Source organism: Castor canadensis, chromosome 6 (genome assembly GCF_047511655.1).
Source record: "Castor canadensis chromosome 6, mCasCan1.hap1v2, whole genome shotgun sequence".
In the NCBI taxonomy this organism is placed as follows: domain Eukaryota; kingdom Metazoa; phylum Chordata; class Mammalia; order Rodentia; family Castoridae; genus Castor; species Castor canadensis.
Genome location: NC_133391.1, coordinates 119,965,766 through 119,977,037, shown reverse-complemented (window position 1 = coordinate 119,977,037; position 11,272 = coordinate 119,965,766). Strand labels below are relative to the sequence as shown.

General features: G+C 40.7%; 1 pseudogene; it reads left to right on the top strand.

Annotated features, from left to right (window-relative positions):
• Positions 1-8,714: 8,714 nt before the first annotated feature.
• Positions 8,715-9,032, top strand: LOC109697432 (large ribosomal subunit protein eL36 pseudogene; annotated as a pseudogene).
• Positions 9,033-11,272: the final 2,240 nt, after the last annotated feature.

Sequence of the window (11,272 nt, the reverse complement as noted above, 5' to 3'; positions counted from 1 at the left end):
GGTCTTCCCAATAGAGCCAGAGACTTTCTTAAAATGTGGCACCAAACGCTAGATGGTCCTGTAACACAAGCCACTGATGCTCTGCCTTGATCACTGCACTTGTGTCTAAGAAGGAAGTGTTTCCCATTTGACCTGACCTGTTGACTCAAGGAGGACTGAGTTAATATGTGAAAGTATCTACCTGAATATCTTAAGTACTCAAGAGTTAGTTATTCCAGGAATAAAGGAATGTTATGCGGTATTTTCTGGGCTCTCTGCTTCTATAAGAATTTGCTTCATGATGTGTGTCTTGCAGATACGGTGGGACGTTACAGGGTTTCACTAACGCATCTGAGTAACTCTGACCATTCATGCTGTCTTTGCAAGGAGTGGAGAAGTATGGAGTAGATTCTCAAATGTGCTGCACCAGGTTAAGACTGGCAGGAGGGGCTGGCAGAGTAGGTTAAGTTGTAGAGTGCTTGCCTAGCAAGCATGAGGCCCTGAGTTCTAACCTACTGCCAAAAATAAATAAATAAATAAGTTCATCATATTGTCTGTCATTACCATTACACATACCCCAAACTTTTTCATTAGCACCAACAAAAACTCTGTGTCTGTTAAATAATAACTATCCTTTCCCACCTCCACCAGGGATGGACTGTTTTCAAAGTCCATCGCTGGTACACTATGTACCAAAACTTCATTTTTTTGTGGCTGCATAGTATTTCATTGTATGTATATGTCCCACAAGCTCTTATGCACTCGTTTGTTTGCAGATACTTGATTTGGCTATTGTGAATAGTGTTACTAAGAATATTGGCATGAAGATATCTGTTCATGTCCACCCCTGTGTGTTCTTGCTGGAGTCGCCTCCTTTGCTTTTTGTTTTCTGGGTTTTTTTTTTTTTAAGTTTTTTTCTCTTAAAAAAAAATTTCTTTCTGGAGTCGCCTCATTTGGACAGCTTCCCTCCCTAAATGCAATGAGCTAGGCTGGGAGCCTCTGTCCCCTGGGAGACTTCATTTTCCTCTCTGCCCAAAGAAAATGTCAGGGTAGATAGCTTTAGGCTGACACAAGGACTTTGAGGTAAAGACCCCTCTTTTCTTTGTCATGTTTCCCCATAGGTTTAGCTGTCCTTTTCTCATCACTAGTGAGATCTCAAGGACAGTGAACTGAGGGGCTGTGAACAAGGAAGCTACTCAAACGGCTGTTGACAAAGACTGCTGAGGCCAGTGCAGAACAACCAAAGCAAGGCCTTCCGGAATCTGGAATCTGACTCAGTCTTCCTGTCAGGCTTTCTCAGAGAAGGTTGGGGTCAAGGCTCTACCTCATAATACTGCTTGGACTTTTTCTCTGTTCTTTTCTTCTGCAGGACCTGGTGGAGGCCCTTTAGGCCTCCGCACGGGGTGCTGGGAAACTTAGGGGTCTCATTTTCTTTAGACACACTCTAATATCTGTTGTATTCTGCAAGCTAAGCTGGTTATATCTATCCTCAAGGGAAAAGTCCTACAGAGAGTGAGACTCCGACTCAGAGACAGACCTCTCACCACAACACTTTACACTGACCTGTAGTTGGCTGTTATTGGGCCATGCCCACTGCAGAGCTTGTTATATTTGGGTTTTGAGATGAAGTGGTTCATAAGTGAGGGCAGGTTTCTTTTTTTTTTTTTCCTTTTTCTTTTATTATTCATATGTGCATACAAGGCTTGGTTCATTTCTCCCCTCTGCCCCTACCCCCTCCCTTACCACCCACTCCGCCCCCTCTCTCTCCTCCCACCCCCTCAATACCCAGCAGAAACTATTTTGCCCTTATCTCTAATTTTGTTGTAGAGAGAGTATAAGCAATAATAGGAAGGAACAAGGGTTTTTGCTGGTTGAGATAAGGATAGCTATACAGGGCATTGACTCACATTGATTTCCTATGCGTGGGTGTTACCTTCTAGGTTAATTCTTCTTGAACTAACCTTTTCTCTAGTACCTGTTCCCCTTTTCCTATTGGCCTCAGTTGCTTTAAGGTATCTGTTTTAGTTTCTCTGCATTGAGGGCAACAAATGCTAGCTAATTTTTTAGGTGTCTTACCTATCCTCACCCCTCCCTTGTGTGCTCTCGCTTTTATCATGTGATCAAAGTCCAATCCCCTTGTTGTGTTTACCCTTGATCTAATGTCCACATATGAGGGAGAACATACGATTTTTGGTTTTTTGAGCCAGGCTAACCTCACTCAGAATGATGTTCTCCAATTCCATCCATTTACCAGCGAATGATAACATTTCGTTCTTCTTCATGGCTGCATAGAATTCCATTGTGTATAGATACCACATTTTCTTAATCCATTCGTCAGAGGTGGGGCATCTTGGCTGTTTCCATAACTTGGCTATTGTGAATAGTGCCGCAATAAACATGGGTGTGCAGGTGCCTCTGGAGTAACAGGAGGGCAGGTTTCTTGACAGTCTCATTTCCTTATAGGTGGAGTTGTAGGTAGAGATCAAGGCTCTCACCCTAGAACAGACTGATAGGTGGGATCTGGGATCTGGTTTTGCTGAGGTCAGGGATTTAGTTTGGAGCCAGAATAGGCATATCTAGAACTGTACCTTGCAGAGTAGGCACAATCCCTAAGGGAGAGGTCACTGCAAATGGCACAGGGTTTTGAGAACTGTTCTGGTTATTAGGATCCAACACCCACATTTATTTCTAGACCTACAACAGGCTCCCTGCAAGCTAAACTGGGCTTCTTAGTTGGGTGCTAGGCCTTTGACTCTGATGGTTTTTCTCTTTGTCCTGCTTCTCAGTCTGTTTTCAACAATCATCTTTCTGGTCTGTCACTCTAGGTAACATAGATGTTTCTGCAAAGTAAAGATGCAGGGAACATTTGTGTTCTTAGTGTCACGAAGAGATAATGCATTGAAAAGGCCAATGACATAAAGTCTGGACCGTGATGATCTGGGTTAGGATCTTGGCTTCATTGCTAGTTAGATAGCTGGCCTTGGCAAGTTACTTGCACACTTGAACTTCATTCCCCTCATCTGTAAAATGGAGATGTAAATAACAAGCCTTTAGGATTGATTATTGGGAAAATAAAATATTAATGTGCATTAAGTACTTAACACAGCACCTGTTTAAGTCTGCTTTTACTCAGTGATGGTTTATTACCTCTTTCCCTCAATAGCTTTTCAAGGACAAGGATGATGTCTATTTTGGTCACCATTGGCTTCCCAGAGAGAAGCCTGGAACATAACAGAAGTGCACTAAATGTCTTCGTTTGAGAGAATACTTCTAAATGGTCAAGGCTCTTTAAAGCCAGTGTGATAAAATATGTAGTTTAAGAAATCCAAGGTTTTGGAGTTAAGCATGTGATCAAGGACAGGTTGTGTTCCTCCGAGTCCCCCAGCACAAGCCTGGCGCCAGTGCTCTGCTGTATTAGGAGAAACAGAGAACTAGAAAAGCATAGGAAATGGGATTATGGGAATGCTTGTTGTGAGGGCTGTGTGTGGCCCACAACATGGGTTATGTTTCTAGGCAGAGTCTAACAATCAATTCAGAAAGGCAAGGTTAAAAGAGAAATGGAAATGATAGTGGAGACTCTAAATAAAAGAGATGGGCATAAAGAAAAAGCGTCCTCAGGAATGGAGGCGTCACCATTGCATTTTTGTGTTGGACTGGTGAGGACGGCTTTCCCAGGGAGCACACTGTCTACGTGGAGACTGGATTTCTCCACCCCCAGGATATGAGAATCTTCGTGTCACAAACTTCTCAGCAATGTCTTCCAAGGCAATGTTTTGACTGCACCTGACTCTAGACAGTAGACAGATTAACTGATATCCTGGAAGGTAATTCTCTCTGACTCCCCTCAGCCAGCTTCACTTTCCTCACCTGCACTCTCCCTCTGGTTAGCACTGACTCTCTCTTCTAGCTCATGAGGATCTCAGTGTGGGTCTAGACGCTGCACAGCAACATATAATGGTTGCTAAGGGATATTATACTGGGAACTGGTTCCTCAGGCTTTACGCTGAGTAGTAGTGAGTTGGTTCACGACTCACCCTCTTTGCCAAATTCTGAGTTTCAGCCTGAATTTGACCATTATTGGGCATTTTGGGAAAATTAGATACAAGAGAGACTTAGGTTTGGAGTAAACTAGCTTGGGCAGAGCAAAATCAACTCCAGTTTGCGGGATACCCCAGGTAGTAGCTGCTAAAGAAAGAACCAAGTATCCGATGGCAGTTTGGGCAGAGGCTGGGCTGAATTAGAAGAATTACTGAGATATAATTCATATTCCATGTACCTTACTCTGCACTACCATGGAAAAATACCTGAGACTGAGTAATTTATAAATTATAGAAATTTATTTCTCACAGGTCTAGAGGCAGGATAGTCTAAGACAATGGCAAGTTCAGTGTGTGGTGAAGGCCCTGATCTCTACTTTCAAGGTGGCATCTTGTTGTTGTGTCTTCTGGAAGGGACCATAGCTGTGTCCTCACGTGGCAGAACAGTGGAAGTGGACATGGGCCCAGTTACCACCTTCCAGCCTTTTTATAAGGTCACTAATCCCATTCGTGAAGGCAGGGTCCTCGTGACTCAATCACCTCTTGAAGTTCCCACCTCTTAATATTGTTACCTTGGCAATTAAATTTTGACACATGATTTTTGGGGGACATAGTCAGACCATACCTCTATGAAATTCATACATCTAAAGTATAAAATTCAAGGATTTTTGGTGTGTTCACAGAGCTATGTAACCATCACCACCATCAATCTGTCACTCCATCCCAAAGAAAACCTGTACCTATTGCAGTCGTTCCCCATTCTTTGTTCCCCAGGCTTAGGCAACCATTAACTTACTTTCTGCCTCTACAGATTTGCCTATTCTGAATATTTCACATAGAAATGGAATCACATAATTAATGTGTTTTCATTTGTGTCTGGAGTCTTTCACTTAGTGTAATGTTTTAAAGGTTCATCCATGTTGCGGCAAGTATTTAATACTTCATTCCTTTTTCTTGCTCAGTGGACACAATGAGTGTAATTCATCCATTCTTCAGCTGGCAAACATGTTGGCTGTTATGGAAGGGGCTACCATGAACACTCACAGGCAACCTTTTCATTGTTCTTGGAGGCATGACGTGCTGTGTCATAAGCACATTTAACCTTGTTGAGGAGCTCCCTTTTTCTAAAGTGGTTGCACCATTTTATAATCTCACTGGCAATGATTGAGGTTTCTGATTTCTCCATATCCTTGCCCAAACTTGTTACTGTCTGTTTTATTTTTGAAAACCACATCTATCCCAGTGAGTGGGAAGTGGTGCCTGGTTGTGCTATTTATGCATATTTCCTTGGTGACTAATGATGGTAAGCGACATTATATATGCTTATTGGCCATTTAAACTTTGAGGTCGATTTTTATTGTTGAGTGGCAAGAGTTCTTTATGTTTTCTGGATACCAGTCCCTTAACACATATAATTTCCAATATTTTCTTCTGTTATCTACATTATCTTTTCATTTCTTTAATAGTATTTCTGCAGTCTCAAAATTTCTAATTTTGATGCAGTCAAATTTATCTATTTTTTTCCTTTATAGCTTGTGCTTTGGGTGTCATGTTCAAAAAAAACTATTGCCTAGTCACAAAAATGGCTCCTGTTTTCTTCTAGGAGTTTTACAATTTTAGCTCTTACATTTGGTCTATAATTAGTTTACTATTGCTGCCAAAACTAATCACCACAAACCAGTTCCTTTTATTACTGCTCTGAACATTGTGAGTTTGAAGTGGATTTCACTGTGCTGCAAACAAGGTGTTGGCAGGCCTGTTTCTCTTCTGGAGGCGCTGGGGGAAGACGTTTCTTTGCTCTTTTCTGCTACTAAAGGCCCCGATATTGTGGCCCACGATCTCTTTTCTCCATCTTTAAAGACAACTACCTCAGACTGAGTTGGACTCATGCTGTCATCTCTCTGGTTCCCTTTTTCAGTTTTCTCTTCCACTTTTAACAATCCCTGTGATTACACTGAGTCCTCCTGGAAACTAAAGATACTTTCTCTATGTGAAGGTCAGTTGTTATTGCTATTTTGTTCATTGTCATCTAGTTGTTATATAAATCATTTGCTTTTTAAAAATTTCTCTCTTATTGTCTTCCTTTGTGGTTAAGTGGTATGTTTTAATTCTTCAGTCTTCATTTTTTGTGTATCTACTATAGGTTTTTGCTTTGTGGTTATAATGAGACTTACAAAAAACATCATATAGTCATAACAGGTTGTTTTAAGCTGATATCAACCTAACTTTGATCACACACATGCAAAAAAACCCTGTATATTTTTACCCTACTCTCCCATTTTAAACTTTTGATGTCACAACATATATATTCCTTAACAAATTATTTTTTTGTGGGGCTGGAATTTGAACTCAAGGCTTTGCATCTGCAAAGCAGGTGCTCTGCCTCTTGAGCCACACCTCCAGTCCATTTTGATCTGATTATTTTGGAGATGGGGGGGTCTCTTGAATTATTTGCCTGGGCTCTCCTTCAACTGTGATCCTCCCAATCTCAGCCTCCCAAGTAGCTAGGATTATAGGCATGAGCCATTGGCACCCAGCTTGAAGCTATCATTTAAAAAAGTTTTTCTCTTTTAATCTTCATACAAAGATATAAATGATTTATGTATCACCATTACAGAATTAGAACATTTTGCATTTGATTGTGTACTTAATTTTTCTAGTTAGTTTTATACTTGAGATGTTTTTGTGCTACTCATTAGTGTCCCTTTCTTTCAGCTTGAAAAACTTCTACAGCATTTCTTGTGAGACAAGTCTGGTGGTGAATAATTCCCTTAGCTTTTGTTTGTCTGAGAAAGTTTTTATCTATCCTTTAGTTCTTAAGGCTGGCTCTGCTGGGCACAGTGCTCTTGGCAGGCAGTATTTTTCTTTCCATACTTTGAATATGTCATCCCCCTTTCCTGGCCTGTAGGATTCTACTGAGAAGTCTGCTACTAGGCACATTGGAACTCTCTTGTATGTGAGCGGTTTCTTTTCTCTTGCTGTTTTCAGTATCCTCCATTTGTCTTTTATTTTTGAAAATTTCATTATAATATATCTTGGGGTAGGTCTTATTTGTATTGAATCTGGTTGGAAACATTTGATCATCCCGTACTTAGATATTTACATCTTCCTTGAGATTTTAAAAGTGTTCTGCTATTATTTCTTTAAATATGCTTTTTACCCCTTTATCATTTTCATCTCCCTCCTCAGTTTTATTAACTTGAACATTTGCTCTTCTTATGCTGTTCATAAACACTGAAAGCTGTTTTCATTCCTTTTTTCTTCCTCTACCCCTCTGGTCATGCACTGTTTTCCTAATTTCTTTCTCTCTCTCTTTCTTTCTTTGGTGGGACTGGGGTTTGAACTCAACTTCATGGTTGCAAAGCTTCCCGCTTGCAAAGCAGGTGCTCTACCACTTGGGCCACACCTCCAGTCTATTTTACTCTGAATATTTTTGGAGATGGGGGTCTTTTGAACTACTTGCCTGGGATAGCCTTGAACCCCAATCCTCCCAAGTAGTTGTTTTCATAAATTATTTGAACCGTTTTGCTGTACATTCTTTTTTCTTTATTTATTCACGTCTGTCCCCCATCCCCAACCTCTCCCTGCTGTACATTCTTGAAATTTGCTAAGTAAGCTTCCTTAAGCACAGTTGTTTTGAATTCTTTGTGGGGAAGTTCATATATCTCCATTTCTTCTGGGTTGGTCACTGGTACTTTGTCTTGTTGGTTTGGTGACTCATGTTTCCCTGACTGGCTTTGTTTCTTGCAGGCATGTATTGATGTCTGTGCATGTGATAAAGTCAGTACTTATTCCAGTCTTCACAGACTGGCTTTGTCTGAGAACACCCTTCAACACTAAGCCAGTCCAGAGCATCTAAGCAGGCCATTGGCATGAATCCTGACTTAAGACTGGCAGTCAAGCCCACCAGTGGCCCTGTACTAGGCTGGTATCCCATGACTGCTGAGATGATGGAGCACTGAAACATGTGTGAAGGCCATGGCTACACTGAGACCTGCCTGAACCCAGGGTCGTCTTGAGTCAGGTTGCTGTGGTTGGTAATGCCAAATGCAGATTGAGTATACAGTTCAGATCCCTGCCTGGCACTGGGGCAGGTCCTAGAGGTGATTGTAAGGGTCAGCCTGGTGCTGTTCCTCCCACCTCCCACCATGGAAGGCCCACTAGGGGGTCCTGTGCTTACTTCCCTCTTTTTTTCCCAAATGAACCTTATCTCTCTGTGTGCTGTGCTCTGGGGTTGGGGAAGACTGATGTGAGTAATGTAAAGCTTTCTTTTCTATCCTCTTTACTACATCCTTTCTTATTATTATGCTATAATCAGGTGCTATGATCTTTCACCTGGTTTCCTTAGCTCTTGTGAAAGTATTTTCATGAGTGAATAGTTGTTCAAATTGATATTTCTACCAAGAGATGGTTGCTGGCAGTCCTATTCTGCCATCGTGTTTCCTCCACTATTACTTAGCACAATGACCTAGGCACTTCATGTGCATTGTCTTTTACAATCCTCTGACATTATATGGCATAGATCCTTGTCATTTTATTTAGAAATGAGGGAATTAAGGCCAAAGGAATTAATTAGTCAGTATACTTAAAGTGTCTTTTGATTATAGAGCCTGTGCCTATAACCACTACTTTCTTTCCACCCTGACATTTTTTTTCGTGAGCTTTTTTAAATTAAAAATTTGCCCCACCACTGCAGCCATGGCTTCGTGCTACACCATGGCAGTGGGTCTCTGCAAGGGCCACAAGGTGACCAAGAATGTGAGCAAGCAATGGTGTAGCCACCACTGCGGGCTTCTCACCAAGTGTACCAAGTTCACACAGGACAGGATCTGGGAGGTGTGCAGCTTTGCCTGTAGGAGCAGTGCACCAAGGAGCTACTCAAGCTTTCCAAGGACAAATGGGCCCTTAAGTTCATCAAGTAAAGTGTTGGGACTCACTCCAACACCAAGAGAAAGGGGCAGGAGCTGAGCAACAAGCTGATCCGCCATGAAGAAAGTAGCCTCCAAAAAAGACTAGACCCCTCCCTCCATGTACAATAAACCTTAACATTTAGAGAAAGAAAAGAAAAAGGCAGGCTCTAAGTTTTACTTACAAAAATCAGCTGTTAGGTTTATCGGTAAGTCCCCCATCCTAAGTTCTAGATTTTCTTTCAATGAGAAGAACTGTTTTTAAGTGTTGGTTCCTCTGCCTAGACTAATCCTCTGTTCTGTGGTTCCCATAGATACTGCTTGCTGCTTAGACTGGTCATTAAAAATGCACCCAAGTTTTGCTGCCAGCATGGATTTGAGATTTTAGCTTTTCCAATAAGATGCTTATTTCCTTGCCATGAAACTAAATCGCCTTTCTTATTTTTTTTTAAAGGAAGGGATTTAGTGCTTCTAGAGATTTGAAGTTATATCTGAGGTGTGAGGAAGGTAGAAAGAGAGAAAAGAAGACAAAAAAATATAACTACAAAATGGCCTTGGTACTGGGCTTGGGTAGAGAAGGTGATGTGTTTGAAGATTTTATCAGGATAAAATTAAGTAAGTTGTTTGGTGATGACTCAGGGCACTTTTGATTGAACAGCGCTGCCTGTGGAGTGATGTGGCCTTAGTATCCCAGCATGGTGTTGCTCCAGGAAATCAATAACATCTATTTTGCAATCTCGATGATGGACTATCACAGCATCAAAGATGAAATATCTACGCACATGCAAAGTGGGCAGAATAGTCACTGAAACTTTCTCCAGCAGTCAGTAGCACAGCTGATGAATTTTATGCTCTTTACTTTGAAAGGTGAACCCAGTTGCAGGAGTCCCTGGGGCCTGATGAAGCCGAGGGCTCTTTTGACTCTGACCACTGCTGATGTCATTCAGGTTTCTGCTTGTCTTGATTAGACTAAGAATAGCCAAACACTGCTCATTGTGATAGATATTGATTTTGGTCAGGAAGTTCTGTCATCGGCAGTAATTACAATTGCTGTTTTAATTTATTAGATCAGGAAATCTAATAAATTTTCCATGAGTCCTCTCTCTCCACTTTTTGCTGTTGTGTAGAATAATCTTACCAAATTATCTCTGAGAAAATGGGCCATTAAACAGGACTGAGCTATGAAATGCAAGCTGTTGCACTTCTCTTCACTGGTACTGTGGATGGAGACTACCTCCTTAGCTGTGTGGTCTTGGGCAAGCATCTTAACCAAGCTGCTCAAGTAAGCATTGGACTTCCCTTTTCAAGTCTGTAAAATGAGAAGAATAATTGTATCATAGGCCTTAGGGCTTTTGTAAGCCTAAACCAAGTTTATTCACTAAATACTTAGAAAGTGAAAACATGTACTAGGCCTTTAACAACTTTCAGCTATCATTGTTACATTAATAAAAATTGAGAAGGCATCTAAGATATATATGTAGAGAATAGAAATGGGTTATTTTTAAGGTTTGCAAAGAGATGATACAGAAGTGAACAGCAGGTTTGAAGACTAACCAAAGATAAGCAAGCTGAATCCCATACATGGTGGAGATAGAAATGCACAACTTGTCTCATTACGGAACATTGCATGTGTCTTGTAGAACACTAAGATTATAGAGAAAGGAAAAACAACCCAGTGGTTACTCTTTTAGCAATCTGGTTTTTTTTCTTCCAGACTTTTTTCTCTGCATTTATAATTGCATGAATTTTTAGCATATTTTGTATTATGTGATATGTACTATTATTTAAATTTTTTGTCTTATTTATTATGTTTCATTGTGTGACACAGCAATAGAACATAATATGTCATGTAGGTTATTTATAAATCATAATAATACACTCAGCACCCATGTGTGTGTCTAATTTTTATGCCGCTCCTTCATTTTGGGAGGTAAACATTATCCCAAATTTTGTGTTTTTCACTCCCAGTCTTTTTCGAATAAAAAAGAGCTTCATTAATTAATTATGGCCAAATAATGTATCATTTGCTTTTGAGTTTTAAAAAAAAAAAGCATCACATGTGCTGGGATGTAGCACAGGGGCAGCACTGCAAGGCCATGAGTTTGAACCCTGGCAATATAAAAAAAAAAGACACACACAAAATAAACCCATCGTATTTTCTGCAGTCTTTTCAGGATTTCTTTACTAAAAAACTGGTATCATATTTCTTTTTTGGCAGTACAGGGGAACTCAGGGCTTCACGCTTACTTGGTAGGCACCCTATCCCTTCAGCCAAGTCACCAGGCATTTTTACCTTGGTTATTTTTGAGATAGTATCTTGTGTTATGCTGAGTCTGGCCTGGACTCAGC